We start from the raw sequence: 14,838 nt of genomic DNA on the forward strand, positions 1-14,838 counted from the left end.
CGGGGCGGAGTGGGTAAAGCGATGGTCTTGAAAACCATTGGGTTCTTCCCGCTAAGGATCGAACCCTGCCGACTGCGTTTCCTCGTTTTGTTTTATCTTCTCGGTATAAACGGCTATGATCACAGTGAAATAGCAGATGACACCGTCGCTGCAGTCGTGGCCGAGCGGTTAAGGTGATGGTCTTGAAAACCATTGGGTTCTTCCCGCGCAGGTTCGAACCCTGCGGACTGCGTTTTCTCGTTTTGTATCTCTCTTCTCGGCATAAACGACTATGTTCAGAGTGAATTAGGAGATGATGCCCTCGCCGCAGTCGGGGCGGAGTGGGTAAAGCGATGGTCTTGAAAACCATTGGGTTCTTCCCGCTCAGGATCGAACCCTGCCGACTGCGATTCCTCGTTTTTTTCATTTCTCGACATAATCGACTTTGTTCAGAGTGAAATCGCAGGAGACGCCGTCGCTGTAGTCGTGACCGAGTGATTAAGGCGATGGTCTTGAAAACCTTTGGGTTCTTCCCGCGCAGGATCGAACCCTGCCGACTGCGTTTCCTCGTTTTTTTCTCTTCTCGACATAAACGACTGTGTTCAGAGTGATATAGCAGATGACAACGGCGCCGCAGTCGTGGCTGAGTGGTTAAGGTGATTGTCTTGAAAACCTTTGGGTTCTTCCCGCACAGGATCGAACCCCGCCGACTGCATTTCCTGGTTTCGTGTTTCTCATCTCGACATAGCCGACTATGTTAAGAGTGAAAGAGGAGTTGACGCCATCCCCGCAGTCATGGCTGAGTGGTTAAGGCGATAGTCTTGAAAACTATTGGGTTCATTCCACGCAGGTTCGAACCCAGCCGACTGCGTTTTCTCGTTTTGTTTTTCTCTTCTCGACATAAACGACTGTGTTCAGAGTAAAATAGCAGATGACAACGTCGCCGCAGTCGTGGCCGAGTGGTTAAAGTGATTGCCTTGAAAACCATTGGGTTCTTCCCGCGCCAGGATCGAACCCTGCCTACTGCGTTTCCTGGTTTCGTTTTTCTCTTCTCGATATCAATGGCTATGTTCAGAGTGAAATTGCAGATGACACCGTCGCAGCAGTCGTGGCCGAGTGGTTAAGGCGATGGTCTTGAAAACCATTGGGTTCTTCCCGCGCAGGTTCGAACCCTGCCGACTGCGTTTCCTCGTTTTTTTCTCTTCTCGACATAAACGACTGTGTTCAGAGTCATATAGCAGATGACAACGGCGCCGCAGTCGTGGCGGAGTGGTTAAGGCGATAGTCTTGAAAACTAGTGGGTTCTTCCCGCGCATATTTCCAGCCTGTCGACTGCGTTTCTTCGTTTCGTTTTTCTCTTCTCAACATAATCGACTATGTTAGGAGTGAAAGAGGAGTTGACGCCATCGCCGCAGTCGTGGCCGATTGGTTAAGCCGATGGTCTTGAAAACCATTGCGTTCTTCCCGCGCAGGTTTGAATCCTGTCGACTGGGTTTCTCATTCTGTTTTTCTATTCTCGACATAATCGACTATGTTAAGAGTGAAAGAGGAGTTGACGCCATCGCCGCAGTCATGGCCGAGTGGTTAAGCCGATGGTCTTGAAAACCATTGGGTTCTTCCCGCGCAGGTTTGAATCCTGTCGACTGGGTTTCTCGTTCTGTTTTTCTATTCTCGACATAAACGACTATGTTCAGAGTGAAATAGCAGATGATAACCTCGCCGCAGTCGGGGCGGAGTGGGTAAAGCGATGGTCTTGAAAACCATTGGGTTCTACCCGCTCAGGATGAAACCCTGCTGACTGCGTTTCCTCGTTTTTTTTCATTTCTCGACATAATCGACTTTGTTCATAGTGAAATCGCTGGAGACGCCGTCGCTGTAGTCGTGACCGAGAGGTTAAGGCGAAGGTCTCGAAAACCATTGGGTTCTTTCCACGCAGGTTCGAACCTTGCCGACTGCGTTTTCTCGTTTTTTTCTCTTCTCGACATAAAACAGCTACGTTAAGAGTAAAATGGGAGTTGTCGCCGTCGCCGTTGTCTTGGCCATGTGGTTAAGGCGATGGTCTTGAAAACCATTGGGTTCTTCCCGCGCAGGATCGAACCATGCCCACTGTGTTTCCTCGTTTTGTTTTTCCTCTTCCCGACATAGTCGACTATGTTAAAAGTGAAACAGGAGTTGACGCCGTCGCCGCAGTCGTGGCCGAGTGGTTAAGGCGATGGTCTTGAAAACCATTGGGTTCTTCCCGCGCAGGTGCGAACCCTGCCGACTGCGTTTTCTCGTTTTGTTTTTCTCTTCTCGACATAAACGACTATGTTCAGAGTAAAATAGCAGATAACAACGTCGCCGCAGTCGTGGCCGAGTGGTTAAGGTGATTGTCTTGAAAACCATTGCGTTCTTCCCGCGCAGGATAAAACCCTGCCTACTGCGTTTCCTGGTTTCGTTTTTCTCTTCTCGATATAAACGGCTATGTTCAGAGTGAAATAGCAGATGACGCCGTCGCTGCAGTCGTGGCCGAGTGGTTAAGGTGAAGGTCTCGAAAACCATTGGGTGCTTTCCGCGCAGGTTCAAACCCTGCCGACTTTGTTTACTCGTTTTGTTTTGCTCTTCTTGACAGAGTCGACTATGTTAAGATTGAAATAGGAGTTGATGCCATCGCCACAGTCGTGGCCGAAAGGTTATGGCGATGGTCTTGAAAACCATTGGGTTCTTCCCGCGCAGGTTCGAATCCTGTCGCCTGCGTTTCCTCGTTTTGTTTTATCTTCTCGATATAAACGGCTATGTTAAGAGTGAAATAGCAGATGACATTGTCGGTGCAGTCGTGGTCGAGTGGTTGTTACATTGCAGTGGGTGTTATAGCAACGTGCAGGTTCTTAGTTAATGGGTGTCCGAGCCGTCGCCCCAGACTCCCACGAAAAGACGAGGCCGTTTGTACGCCACACTTTATACACACGAAAAACGAACACACATAACATGGACAGGCTATTTAAAGAATCCTTCACTGTCTCTGTGAACTATCAAAGTCCTAAACTAACCGTCCCTCCTTTTTAGCATGGACACAAGACATGAGGTCGGTCTCACCGAGGTTCGTTGCTACGTCTTGAGCTGGCTTGCGTTGTCCGCACGGTCAACCAGGCGACTAGTTGATGGGTAGGCTCCGCCCCCGCAGCCACGTCGCGGCTGGACACATCTGCTGGAGCTCGTGCCCGTAGCCCTACAGCTCCGCGTTGCTCGCACGGTAGACCAGGTGGACCAGTTGGCGCGGTAGACCAGGCACTACCACCGGCCGCGTCCCGGCCGGACACCTCTGCTGGAACTCGTGCCCGTAGCCCGACAGCTCCGCGTGTCCTCAAGCACAGGATGCCTTGAAGCCGCAGCACGTCAGCGACGCACGGCCGTGGCAGGTAGAACGTGGCAGGTAGGCCGGGCTCGACTGTTACTAGGCTCGGGTCCGGAACCCAACGGCCGAGTCGAGAGCCCCGTCTTCCTCGTTCCTTCTCGTACCTTCGCCGCCCCGCTACTCAGCGCTCGTGCTACCTTCGTCGTTGTCTGCTTCAAGCGCGCACTTTGAATGGCGCGCACTTTGAATGGCGCGCACTTTGAAGCTTCGCGCACGACACATATCACAAAAGCCCCCCCTTAAATGAGTTTTTTCTTTCTTTTAAAAAAAAAAAAAAAAAAAAACTGCTGACACGTGCGCGGTCTGTAAACCCCTTCACTGTATATGTCCTCTGTATAGTTCACATGTCGAGGTCCAATATTTACTAAATACACAAGAACACCGTTAAATACACTGACATACTTTGAGTGTCCAACACCCAATATCACAGTGCATGAAGTCCGAACTCTTGGCTCACAATCTACTCATGAAGTCCGCACCGGTATTCTCCGACCCTTTTATATGCTGAATGCTAAATGAGTATTCTTGCAATGCCAGGCTCCACCTCAGGACCCTACTGTTCAAGTGTTTGGCTCGGGCTAAGTACTGTAGAGGTTGGTGATCTGTTTGTACAACAAACTGGTTCCCATACAAAAAAATGTGAAACCTCTGTACCGCCCATACCAATGCCAAACACTCCCTCTCTATGGTAGAGTAATTCTTTTCCCGGGGCAGCAACTGGCGGCTTGCATAAGATACAGGGTGTAACAATCCGTCATGTTCCTGCATTAATATCGCTCCGATGCAGGTGTCAGATGCGTCCGACCGAAGTACAAACCTTCGCTCCGGATCAGGAGCCTTTACAATTGGTCCAGAAGCAAGGGCTTGCTTAAGTGTTTCGAATGCCGCCTCTCTTTCAGGATTCCAACAAATCTTATTTCTCTCCTTTTTCCTAGTTAGTTCGGTGAGAGGCTGAGCTTTCTCCGCATAATGGGGAATCATATCGCGGTAATATCCCGCCAATCCAAGAAACGATCGAAGCTGCTTCTTTGTTTGAGGTTTTTGTGCATTGGCAATCTTCTCGACAGTACTATCCACTGCTCGGATGGTCCCTCCTCCTAAACGATGGCCTAAAAATACGACGGAAGTCATAGCGATTTCGCATTTCTGGAGCTCAGCAGCTTTCCGCTGGAGCTCAGCAGCTTCCTCTTCAGCCAGCCCTTCACCTATATTAATTGTCTCCACCCCAGTCCCTTGGTCAATAGTGTAAACTGGTATAGGTGAATCTGCCTCCTCTTCTTCCATCACTACGAATGACGCTGTTTGTGTAAACCTCTCCGGTTCGCGATCCTCGTAACGCTTTAACATGTTGATGTGGAACAACTTGGTGTCACGTCCCAAGTCCAACCAGTAGTCATGACTGCCCTTTTTCCCTGTGACCTTAAAAGGTCCTTTCCATTGCATGAGTAATTTATTTTCCGTAGTAGGGAGTAGAATAAGGGCCCGGTCGCCTACTTCAAGCTGACGTTTCGTGCTTCGCTGATCATAGTATTGCTTCTGTGATTTTCTTGCTCGTGTCAAGTTCTCATGAGCCAACTGCAGTGTTTTTTCAAGACGATCTCGCAGATCCAATACATATCCGTAAGTTGTCTTCGCCTCGTCGCCGATGTGTTCTCCAATCCATAATTCTTTTAACAAACTAAGTGGTCCTCTGACGTCACGCCCGTAAATAAGTTCGAAGGGAGAAAATCCCGTGCTGGTCTGAGGCACTTCACGATAGGCAAAAAGGAGTGGGGCAAGCAACCGATCCCAGGATCTTGGTTCCTCCTGGCAGAGCTTCCGCAACATCTGTTTTAACGTACCGTTAAATCGTTCCACCAACCCGTTACACATAGGATGGTAAGGTGTAGAACTGAGGTGCTTAATGGCCAGTAACTCGTTGACTTCTTTCATCAGTTCGGAAGTAAAACAAGATGCTTGATCACATAGAATTTCACGCGGGAATCCTACGCGTGAGAACATCTCCACCAGGCCCTCTGTTACTGTCGCCGAATCGATTGCTGGCAGGGCCACCGCGTCCGGGTAGCGCGTGGCGAAGTCCACCATGGTCAATATGTAGCGGTTTCCGTTTCTCGACACAGGTTTTAAAGGACCGATAATATCGATTGCCACTCGCTCGAAAGGGGTGTCGATCAACGGCATTACGCCCAGAGGCGCCTTGCCCACTTTACCTTTTGGATATGCTCTTTGGCAAATGTCACAGGATCGCACGTATCTCTTTACTTCTTCCTGAACTCCTGGCCAATAGAATGATCCTAGTACTCGGTCAATTGTCCTCTTGATGCCTTGATGGCCCGCCATCAGACTTTCATGAGCTAGCTGCAGTACTTGGCTCCGCAGTTTGCGAGGAACAACTACCTGCTGTACTATCTTGCCGGAGGATAACCGATAATGGCGATATAAAACTCCCCTTTGCATAACAAACGAATATTCTGTCGATCCTCTCCCAAAAAACACCTGCCCAACTTTGTTCCTACAGAGATCTAGGCTCTTGTCCTCCGCCTGCTCAATCTTGAAGATTCGTTGGTTGATATTCAAAGCGGTTGCTTTCACCGAATCCAACGAAGTACTTGATTTCTTGACTACGCTGATCATTGGTCTCTCGTAGCGATCTGCTTTCATCACCCCTAATCTCTCCTTGACGCTTTTAGACTTCGTCTTCCTTTCCGACAGTCCCTCGCTCCACCTGCTATCCGGATCATTGGGATCACGGGATCCTGGCACGTTTCCCACGATGACGTCATACAATGGGGAAGTCATGCATTTAACGATCACCGTGCCAGAAAAATAGACGAAAATATCTCCACTTTTGCTTCGGGAACTTTTATTCTGCTCCCATCGGCTAAAAATACTGTCGTCATAGCTCCTGTCAGCACTTCGTCGGGCACGAGGGAACGTCGCACAACCGTCGTGTTACTTCCTGTATCCCGAAGAACAGAGACAGGCTTATCAAATAGGAGACCCTGGAGAACTGGCATCTGATATTTCGTTGCCATTTGTTGCGTGTTTACTGCCCCCGACACATTATTCTCGGACCCGCCGCCGGATGCGTTATCATTGTCTTTAGAGTTCTCTTCGGACAATATACATGAAGCCTTTTTATACGTGGCGGGTTTCTTGGTGCAAACTTGGGTATCGTGTCCTGCCCTACGACAATGCCCACAGTAAGGTTGCTTCGTCCGAGCGCGACAATCTGAGGCTTTATGGCCGATTTTGTTGCAAACAAAACATTGCACTGAAGTTTTTGAGGTCGTGCTCCCACTTTTCACAGCCATGCCGTTTTCAGCCTTTTCTCGGAAAACAAGCAGGTTAGACTGTCGCTGTGCCTCTAAAAACTGATCTGCCGCTTCAGCCATTTCTTCAAGTTTACGGCAATTCTTTTCACGCAAAAAGAGCGCCACTCGATCATGACACTTACTGATGAACTGTTCAGCTACAATCAGGTCACGAACTGACGCGTATTCTTTGTCTACTTTCGACATTTCCACCCATCGGTCGAAAAAACTCATTAATCGTGCAGCGTACTGCCGGCCGGTTTCTCCCTCTTGAGGCTTACTGTGCCGGAACTTCTCACGGTACCCTTCCGCTGTGAAGCGAAATCGCTGAAATAGAGCCAGTTTCACTTTCTCGTAATCAAGTGCATCTTCAGGGGATAGGCGACCAAACACTTTTAGCGCTTCTCCGCTTAGGCACAAACTCAGAGCCGTGGCCCACTTGTCTCTAGGCCACTCTTGCCCTGTCGCCACATTCTCGAACCTTTTTAAGTACGCATCTAGGTCATCCCGGTTTTCATCAAATCCTGGTATAAAATTATGAGGATTGACGTTGGAAGACACCCTTGATGATCGACCTATGTCTGCCCCGACAGGCTCTCTGGCGGTTTCAGTCTGAGTCAGTTGAAGGCGCAATTGGATCGTCCTTTGGGCCTGCTCCTCGACTTGTAATTGCAACTGCATTTGTTCCTTCTTCGCCTCTCTTTCTGCCGCCCTTTCCTCACGAGCTCGAGCTTCTCGCTCATCAATCCAAGTTTTCAATTCCGCACCTTCCAAACCCATGCGCATGGCTAACGCCATTAAATCTGTCGAGCTCATCTTTTCCTCACTAATCGTCAGCCTGACTCAAGCGATACAAATGGCCTCGTCCTGTCGCAGCGGACGCCAGTGTTACATTGCAGTGGGTGTTATAGCAACGTGCAGGTTCTTAGTTAATGGGTGTCCGAGCCGTCGCCCCAGACTCCCACGAAAAGACGAGGCCGTTTGTACGCCACACTTTATACACACGAAAAACGAACACACATAACATGGACAGGCTATTTAAAGAATCCTTCACTGTCTCTGTGAACTATCAAAGTCCTAAACTAACCGTCCCTCCTTTTTAGCATGGACACAAGACATGAGGTCGGTCTCACCGAGGTTCGTTGCTACGTCTTGAGCTGGCTTGCGTTGTCCGCACGGTCAACCAGGCGACTAGTTGATGGGTAGGCTCCGCCCCCGCAGCCACGTCGCGGCTGGACACATCTGCTGGAGCTCGTGCCCGTAGCCCTACAGCTCCGCGTTGCTCGCACGGTAGACCAGGTGGACCAGTTGGCGCGGTAGACCAGGCACTACCACCGGCCGCGTCCCGGCCGGACACCTCTGCTGGAACTCGTGCCCGTAGCCCGACAGCTCCGCGTGTCCTCAAGCACAGGATGCCTTGAAGCCGCAGCACGTCAGCGACGCACGGCCGTGGCAGGTAGAACGTGGCAGGTAGGCCGGGCTCGACTGTTACTAGGCTCGGGTCCGGAACCCAACGGCCGAGTCGAGAGCCCCGTCTTCCTCGTTCCTTCTCGTACCTTCGCCGCCCCGCTACTCAGCGCTCGTGCTACCTTCGTCGTTGTCTGCTTCAAGCGCGCACTTTGAATGGCGCGCACTTTGAATGGCGCGCACTTTGAAGCTTCGCGCACGACACATATCACAGTGGTTAAGGCGATGATCTCGAAAACCATTGGGTGCTTCCCGCGCAGGTTCAAACCCTGCCAACTGTGTTTCCCCGTTATGTTTTTCTCTTCTCGACAAAGTCGACTATTTTAAGAGTGAAATAGCAGATGATGCCCTCGCCGCAGTCGGGGCGGAGTGGGTAAAGCGGTGGTCTTGAAAACCATTGGGTTCTTCCCGCTCAGGATCGAACCCTGCCGACTGCGTTTCCTCGTTTTTTTTTCACTTTTTGACATAAACGACTTTGTTCAGAGTGAAATCGCAGGAGACGCCGTCGCTGCAGTCGTGATCGAGTGGTTAAGGCGATGGTCTTGAAAACCGTTGGGTTCTTCCCGCGGAGGTTCGAACCCTGTCGACTGCGTTTCCTCGTTTTTTTTTCTCTTCTCGACTTAAACGGCTATTATAAGAGTGAAATAGGAGTTAACGCCATCGCCGTTGTCGTGGCCGAGTGGTTAAGGCGATGGTCTTCAAAACCACAGGGCTCTTACCGTGCAGGTTTAAACCCTGCCGACTGCGTTTCCTCGTTTTTTCGCTTCTCGACATAAACGGCTATGTAAAAGAGTGAAATAGGAGTTGACGCCGTCGCCGCAGTCATGACCGAGTGGATTAGGCGATGGTCTTGAAAACCGTTGGGTTCTTCCCGCGATAGTTCGAACCCTGCCGACGGCGTTTCCTCGTTTTTTTCTCTTCTCGACATAAAACGGCTACGTTAAGAGTGAAATAGGAGTTGACACCGCCGCCGTCGTCGTGGCCGAGTGGTTGAGACGTTGGTCTTGAAAACCATTGGGATCTTTCCACGCATGTTCGAACCCTGTCGACGGCGTTTCCTCGTTTTGTTTTTCTCTTCTAGACATGAACGTTTTGTTCAGAGTGAAATCGCAGGAGACGGCGTCGCCGCAGTCATGACCGAGTGATTAAGGCGATGGTCTTGAAAACCATTGGGTTCTTCCCACGATGGTTCAAACCTTGCCGACTGCGTTTCCTCGTTTGGTTTTTCTCCTCTCGACATAGTCGACTATGTTAAGAGTGCAATAGGAGTTGACACCGTCGACGCAGTCATGGCCGTGTGGTTAACGCGATGGTCTTGAAAACCATTGGGTTCTTCGCACGCAGGTTCGAACCCGGCAGACTGTGTTTCCTCGTTTCGTTTTCACTTCTCGACATAAACGACTTTATTCAGATTGAAATCGCAGAATACACCTTCGGCGCAGTCGTGTCCGAGTGGTTAAGGCGATGGTCTTGAAAACCATTGGGTTCTTCCCGCGCAGGATCGAACCGTACCGACTGCGTTTCCTCGTTTTGTTTTTCTCTTCTCGACATAGTCGACTATGTTAAGAGTGAAATAGGAGATGACGCCGTCTCTGCAGTCACTGCCGAGTGGTTAAGGCGATGGTCTTGAAAACCGTTGGGTTCTTCCCGCGATGGTTCAAACCCTGCCGACTGTGTTTCCTCGTTTTGTTTTTCTCTTCTCGAAATAGTCGACTATGTTAAGAGTGAAATTGGAGTTGTTGCCATCGCCGCAGTCGTGGCCGAGTGGTTAAGACGATGGTCTTGAAAACCAATGGGATCTTTCCGCGCATGTTCGAAGCCTGTCGACTGCGTTTCCTCGTTTTGTTTTTCCTCTTCTCGACCTAGTCGACTATGTTAAAAGTGAAATAGGAGTTGACAAAGTCGCCGCAGTCGTGGCCGAGTGGTTAAGGCGATGGTCTTGAGAACCATTGGGTTCTTCCCGCGCAGGATCGAACCGTACCGACTGCGTTTCCTCGTTTTGTTTTTCTCTTCTCGACATAGTCGACTATGTTAAGAGTGAAATAGGAGTTGACGCCGTCTCTGCAGTCATTGCCGAGTGGTTAAGGCGATGGTCTTGAAAACCGTTGAATTCTTCCCGCGATGGTTCAAACCCTGACGACTGCGTTTCCTCGTTTTGTTTTTCCTCTTCTCGACCTAGTCGACTATGTTAAAAGTGAAATAGGAGTTGACAAAGTCGCCGCAGTCGTGGCCGAGTGGTTAAGGCGATGGTCTTGAGAACCATTGGGTTCTTCCCGCGCAGGATCGAACCGTACCGACTGCGTTTCCTCGTTTTGTTTTTCTCTTCTCGACATAGTCGACTATGTTAAGAGTGAAATTGGAGTTGATGCCATCGCCGCAGTCGTGGCCGAGTGGTTAAGACGATGGTCTTGAAAACCAATGGGATCTTTCCGCGCATGTTCGAAGCCTGTCGACTGCGTTTTCTCTTCTCTACATAAACGACTATGTTCAGAGTAAAATAGCAGATAACGACGTCGCCGCAGTCGTGGCCGAGTGGTTAAGGTGATTGTCTTGAAAACCATTGCGTTCTTCCCGCGCAGGATCGAACCCTGCCTACTGCGTTTCCTGGTTTCGTTTTTCTCTTGTCGATATAAACGGCTATGTTCAGAGTGAAATAGCAGATGACCCCGTCGCTGCAGTCGTGGCCGAGTGGTTAAGGTGAAGGTCTCGAAAACCATTGGGTGCTTTCCGCGCAGGTTCAAACCCTGCCGACTGTGTTTACTCGTTTTGTTTTGCTCTTCTTGACAGAGTCGACTATGTTAAGATTGAAGTAGGAGTTGAGGCCATCGCCGCAGTCGTGGCTGAAAGGTTATGGCGATGGTCTTGAAAACCATTGGGTTCTTCCCGCGCAGGTTCGAATCCTGTCGGCTGCGTTTCCTCGTTTTGTTTTATCTTCTCGATATAAACGGCTATGTTCAGAGTGAAATAGAAGATGACGTTGTCGGTGCAGTCGTGGTCGAGTGGTTAAGGCGATTGTCTCGAAAACCACAGGGCTCTTACCGTGCAGGTTCAAACCCTGCCGACTGCGTTTCTTCATTTTTTTCGCTTCTCGACATAAACGGCTATGCAAAACACTGAAATAGGAGTTGACGCCGTCGCCGCAGTCATGACCGAGTGGTTAATACGATGGTCTTGAAAACCATTGGGTTCTTCCCGCGCAGGTTCAAACCCTGCCGACGGCGTTTCCTCGTTTTTTTCTCTTCCCGACATAAAACGGCTACGTTAAGAGTGAAATAGGAGTTGACACCGCCGCCGTCGTCGTGGCCGAGTGGTTAAGACGTTGGTCTTGAAAACCATTGGGATCTTTCCGCGCATGTTCGAACCCTGTAGACGGCGTTTCCTCGTTTTGTTTTCTCTTCTCGACATGAACGTTTTGTTCAGAGTGAAATCGCAGGAGACGGCGTCGCCGCAGTCATGACCGAGTGGTTAAGGCGATGGCCTTGAAAACCATTGGGTTCTTCCCGCGATGGTTCAAACCCTGCCGACTGCGTTTCTTCGTTTGGTTTTTCTCTTCTCGACATAGTCGACCATGGTAAGAGTGCAATAGGAGTTGACACCGTCGACGCAGTCGTGGCCGAGTGGTTAACGCGATGGTCCTGAAAACCATTGGGTTCTTCGCACGCAGGTTCGAACCCGGCAGACTGTGTTTCGTCGGTTCGTTTTCGCTTCTCGACATAAACGACTTTATTCAGAATGAAATCACAGATGACACCTTCGGCGCAGTCGTGTCCGAGTGGTTAAGGCGATGGTCTTGACAACCATTGGGTTCTTCCCGCGCAGGATCGAGCCGTACCGACGGCGTTTCCTCGTTTTGTTTTTCTCTTTCAACATAGTCGACTATGTTAAGAGTGAAATAGGAGTTGACGCCGTCTCTGCAGTCACTGCCGAGTAGTTAAGGCGATGGTCCTGAAAACCGTTGGGTTCTTCCCGCGATGGTTCAAACCCTACCGACGGCGTTTCCTCGTTTTTTTTTCTTCTCGACATAAAACGGCTACGTTAAGAGCGAAATAGGAGTTGACACCGCCGCCGTCGTCGTGGCCGAGTGGTTAAGACGTTGGTCTTGAAAACCATTGGGATCTTTCCTCGCATGTTCGAACCCTGTCGACGGCGTTTCCTCGTTTTGTTTTTCTCTTCTAGACATGAACGTTTTGTTCAGAGTGAAATCGCAGGAGACGGTGTCGCCGCAGTCATGACCGAGTGGTTAAGGCGATGGCCTTGAAAACCATTGGGTTCTTCCCGCGATGGTTCAAACCCTGCCGACTGCGTTTCTTCGTTTGGTTTTTCTCTTCTCGACATAGTCGACCATGGTAAGAGTGCAATAGGAGTTGACACCGTCGACGCAGTCGTGGCCGAGTGGTTAACGCGATGGTCCTGAAAACCATTGGGTTCTTCGCACGCAGGTTCGAACCCGGCAGACTGTGTTTCGTCGGTTCGTTTTCGCTTCTCGACATAAACGACTTTATTCAGAATGAAATCGCAGATGACACCTTCGGCGCAGTCGTGTCCGAGTGGTTAAGGCGATGGTCTTGAAAACCATTGGGTTCTTCCCGCGCTGGATCGAACCGTACCGACTGCGTTTCCTCGTTTTGTTTTTCTCTTCTCGACATAGTCGACTATGTTAAGAGTGAAATAGGAGATGACGCCGTCTCTGCAGTCACTGCCGAGTGGTTAAGGCGATGGTCTTGAAAACCGTTGGGTTCTTTCCGCGATGGTTCAAACCCTGCCAACTGTGTTTCCTCGTTTTGTTTTTCTCTTCTCGAAATAGTCGACTATGTTAAGAGTGAAATTGGAGTTGATGCCATCACCGCAGTCGTGGCTGAGTGGTTAAGACGATGGTCTTGAAAACCAATGGGATCTTTCCGCGCATGTTCGAAGCCTGCGACTGCGTTTCCTCGTTTTGTTTTTCCTCTTCTCGACCTAGTCGACTATGTTAAAAGGGAAATAGGAGTTGACGCAGTCGCCGCAGTCGTGGCCGAGTGGTTAAGGCGATGGTCTTGAAAACCATTGGGTTCTTCCCGCGCAGGATTGAACCGTACCGACTTCGTTTCCTCGTTTTGTTTTTCTCTTCTCGACATAGTCGACTATGTTAAGAGTGAAATAGGAGTTGACGCCGTCTCTGCAGTCATTGCCGAGTGGTTAAGGCGATGGTCTTGAAAACCGTTGGGTTCTTCCCGCGCAGGATCGAACCCTGCCTACTGCGTTTCCTGGTTTCGTTTTTCTCTTCTCGATATAAACGGCTATGTTCAGAGTGAAATAGCAGATGACCCCGTCGCTGCAGTCGTGGCCGAGTGGTTGAGGTGAAGGTCTCGAAAACCATTGGGTGCTTTCCGCACAGGTTCAAACCGTGCCGACTGTGTTTACTCGTTTTGTTTTGCTCTTCTTGACAGAGTCGACTATGTTAAGATTGAAATAGGAGTTGATGCCATCGCCGCAGTCGTGGCTGAAAGGTTATGGCGATTGTCTTGAAAACCATTGAGTTCTTCCCGCGCAGGTTCGAATCCTGTCGGCTGCGTTTCCTCGTTTTGTTTTATCTTCTCGATATAAACGGCTATGTTCAGAGTGAAATAGCAGATGACATTGTCGGTGCAGTCGTGGTCGAGTGGTTAAGGCGATGGTCTCGAAAACCATTGGGTGCTTCCCGCGCAGGTTCAAACCCTGCCAACTGTGTTTCCTCGTTTTGTTTTTCTCTTCTCGACATAGTCGACTATGTTAAGAGTGAAATGGCAGATGATGCCCTCGCCGCAGTCGGGGCGGAGTGGGTAAAGCGGTGGTCTTGAAAACCATTGGGTCCTTCCCGCTCAGGATCGAACCCTGCTGACTGCGTTTCCTCGTTTTTTTTTCACTTTTTGACATAAACGACTTTGTTCAGAGTGAAATCGCAGGAGACGCCGTCGCTGCAGTCGTGATCGAGTGGTTAAGGCGATGGTCTTGAAAACCGTTGGGTTCTTTCCGCGCAGGTTCGAACCCTGTCGACTGCGTTTCCTCGTTTTTTTCTCTTCTCGACTTAAACGGCTATTATAAGAGTGAAATAGGAGTTAACGTCATCGCCGTTGTCGTGGCCGAGTGGTTAAGGTGATGGTCTTGAAAACCATTGGGTTCTTCTCGCGCAGGATCGAACCATGCCGACTTCGTTTGCTCGTTTTGTTTTCCTCTTCTCGACATAGTCGGCTATGTTAAAAGTGAAATAGAAGTTGACGCCGTCGCCGCAGTCATGGTCGAGTGGTTAAGGCGATGGTCTTGAAAACCACAGGGCTCTTACCGTGCAGGTTCAAACCCTGCCGACTGCGTTTCCTCGTTTTTTTCGCTTCTCGACATAAACGGCTATGCAAAAGACTGAAATAGGAGTTGACGCCGTCGCCGCAGTCATGACCGAGTGGTTAATACGATGGTCTTGAAAACCATTGGGTTCTTCCCGCGCAGGTTCGAACCCTGCCGACGGCGTTTCCTCGTTTTTTTTTCTCTTCTCGACATAAAACGGCTACGTTAATTGTGAAATAGGAGTTGACACCGCCACCGTCGTCGTGGCCGAGTGGTTAAGACGTTGGTCTTGAAAACAATTGGGATCTTTCCGCGCATGTTCGAACCCTGTAGACGGCGTTTCCTCGTTTTGTTTTTCTCTTCTCGACATGAACGTTTTGTTCAGAG

The 14,838-nt window shown here is 50.0% G+C and overlaps 11 non-coding genes across 11 annotated transcripts; all 11 read left to right on the forward strand.

The window, feature by feature from the left end:
• Window positions 1-150: 150 nt before the first annotated feature.
• TRNAS-UGA (transfer RNA serine (anticodon UGA)) lies at window positions 151-232 on the forward strand. Its single transcript has one exon. It is a non-coding gene; the product is annotated as a tRNA-Ser (tRNA).
• A 536-nt stretch (window positions 233-768) lies between these two features.
• On the forward strand, window positions 769-850 carry TRNAS-UGA (transfer RNA serine (anticodon UGA)). Its single transcript has one exon. It is a non-coding gene; the product is annotated as a tRNA-Ser (tRNA).
• Window positions 851-1,081: 231 nt separating this feature from the next.
• On the forward strand, window positions 1,082-1,163 carry TRNAS-UGA (transfer RNA serine (anticodon UGA)). Its single transcript has one exon. It is a non-coding gene; the product is annotated as a tRNA-Ser (tRNA).
• A 1,002-nt stretch (window positions 1,164-2,165) lies between these two features.
• On the forward strand, window positions 2,166-2,247 carry TRNAS-UGA (transfer RNA serine (anticodon UGA)). The gene has a single exon. It is a non-coding gene; the product is annotated as a tRNA-Ser (tRNA).
• A 7,814-nt stretch (window positions 2,248-10,061) lies between these two features.
• TRNAS-UGA (transfer RNA serine (anticodon UGA)) lies at window positions 10,062-10,143 on the forward strand. The gene has a single exon. It is a non-coding gene; the product is annotated as a tRNA-Ser (tRNA).
• Window positions 10,144-10,374: 231 nt separating this feature from the next.
• On the forward strand, window positions 10,375-10,456 carry TRNAS-UGA (transfer RNA serine (anticodon UGA)). Its single transcript has one exon. It is a non-coding gene; the product is annotated as a tRNA-Ser (tRNA).
• A 372-nt stretch (window positions 10,457-10,828) lies between these two features.
• On the forward strand, window positions 10,829-10,910 carry TRNAS-CGA (transfer RNA serine (anticodon CGA)). Its single transcript has one exon. It is a non-coding gene; the product is annotated as a tRNA-Ser (tRNA).
• A 74-nt stretch (window positions 10,911-10,984) lies between these two features.
• On the forward strand, window positions 10,985-11,066 carry TRNAS-UGA (transfer RNA serine (anticodon UGA)). Its single transcript has one exon. It is a non-coding gene; the product is annotated as a tRNA-Ser (tRNA).
• Window positions 11,067-13,778: 2,712 nt separating this feature from the next.
• On the forward strand, window positions 13,779-13,860 carry TRNAS-CGA (transfer RNA serine (anticodon CGA)). The gene has a single exon. It is a non-coding gene; the product is annotated as a tRNA-Ser (tRNA).
• Window positions 13,861-14,089: 229 nt separating this feature from the next.
• On the forward strand, window positions 14,090-14,171 carry TRNAS-UGA (transfer RNA serine (anticodon UGA)). Its single transcript has one exon. It is a non-coding gene; the product is annotated as a tRNA-Ser (tRNA).
• Window positions 14,172-14,398: 227 nt separating this feature from the next.
• On the forward strand, window positions 14,399-14,480 carry TRNAS-UGA (transfer RNA serine (anticodon UGA)). The gene has a single exon. It is a non-coding gene; the product is annotated as a tRNA-Ser (tRNA).
• Window positions 14,481-14,838: the final 358 nt, after the last annotated feature.

This window comes from Rhipicephalus microplus, chromosome X (assembly GCF_043290135.1).
Source record: "Rhipicephalus microplus isolate Deutch F79 chromosome X, USDA_Rmic, whole genome shotgun sequence".
In the NCBI taxonomy this organism is placed as follows: Eukaryota; Metazoa; Arthropoda; class Arachnida; order Ixodida; family Ixodidae; genus Rhipicephalus; species Rhipicephalus microplus.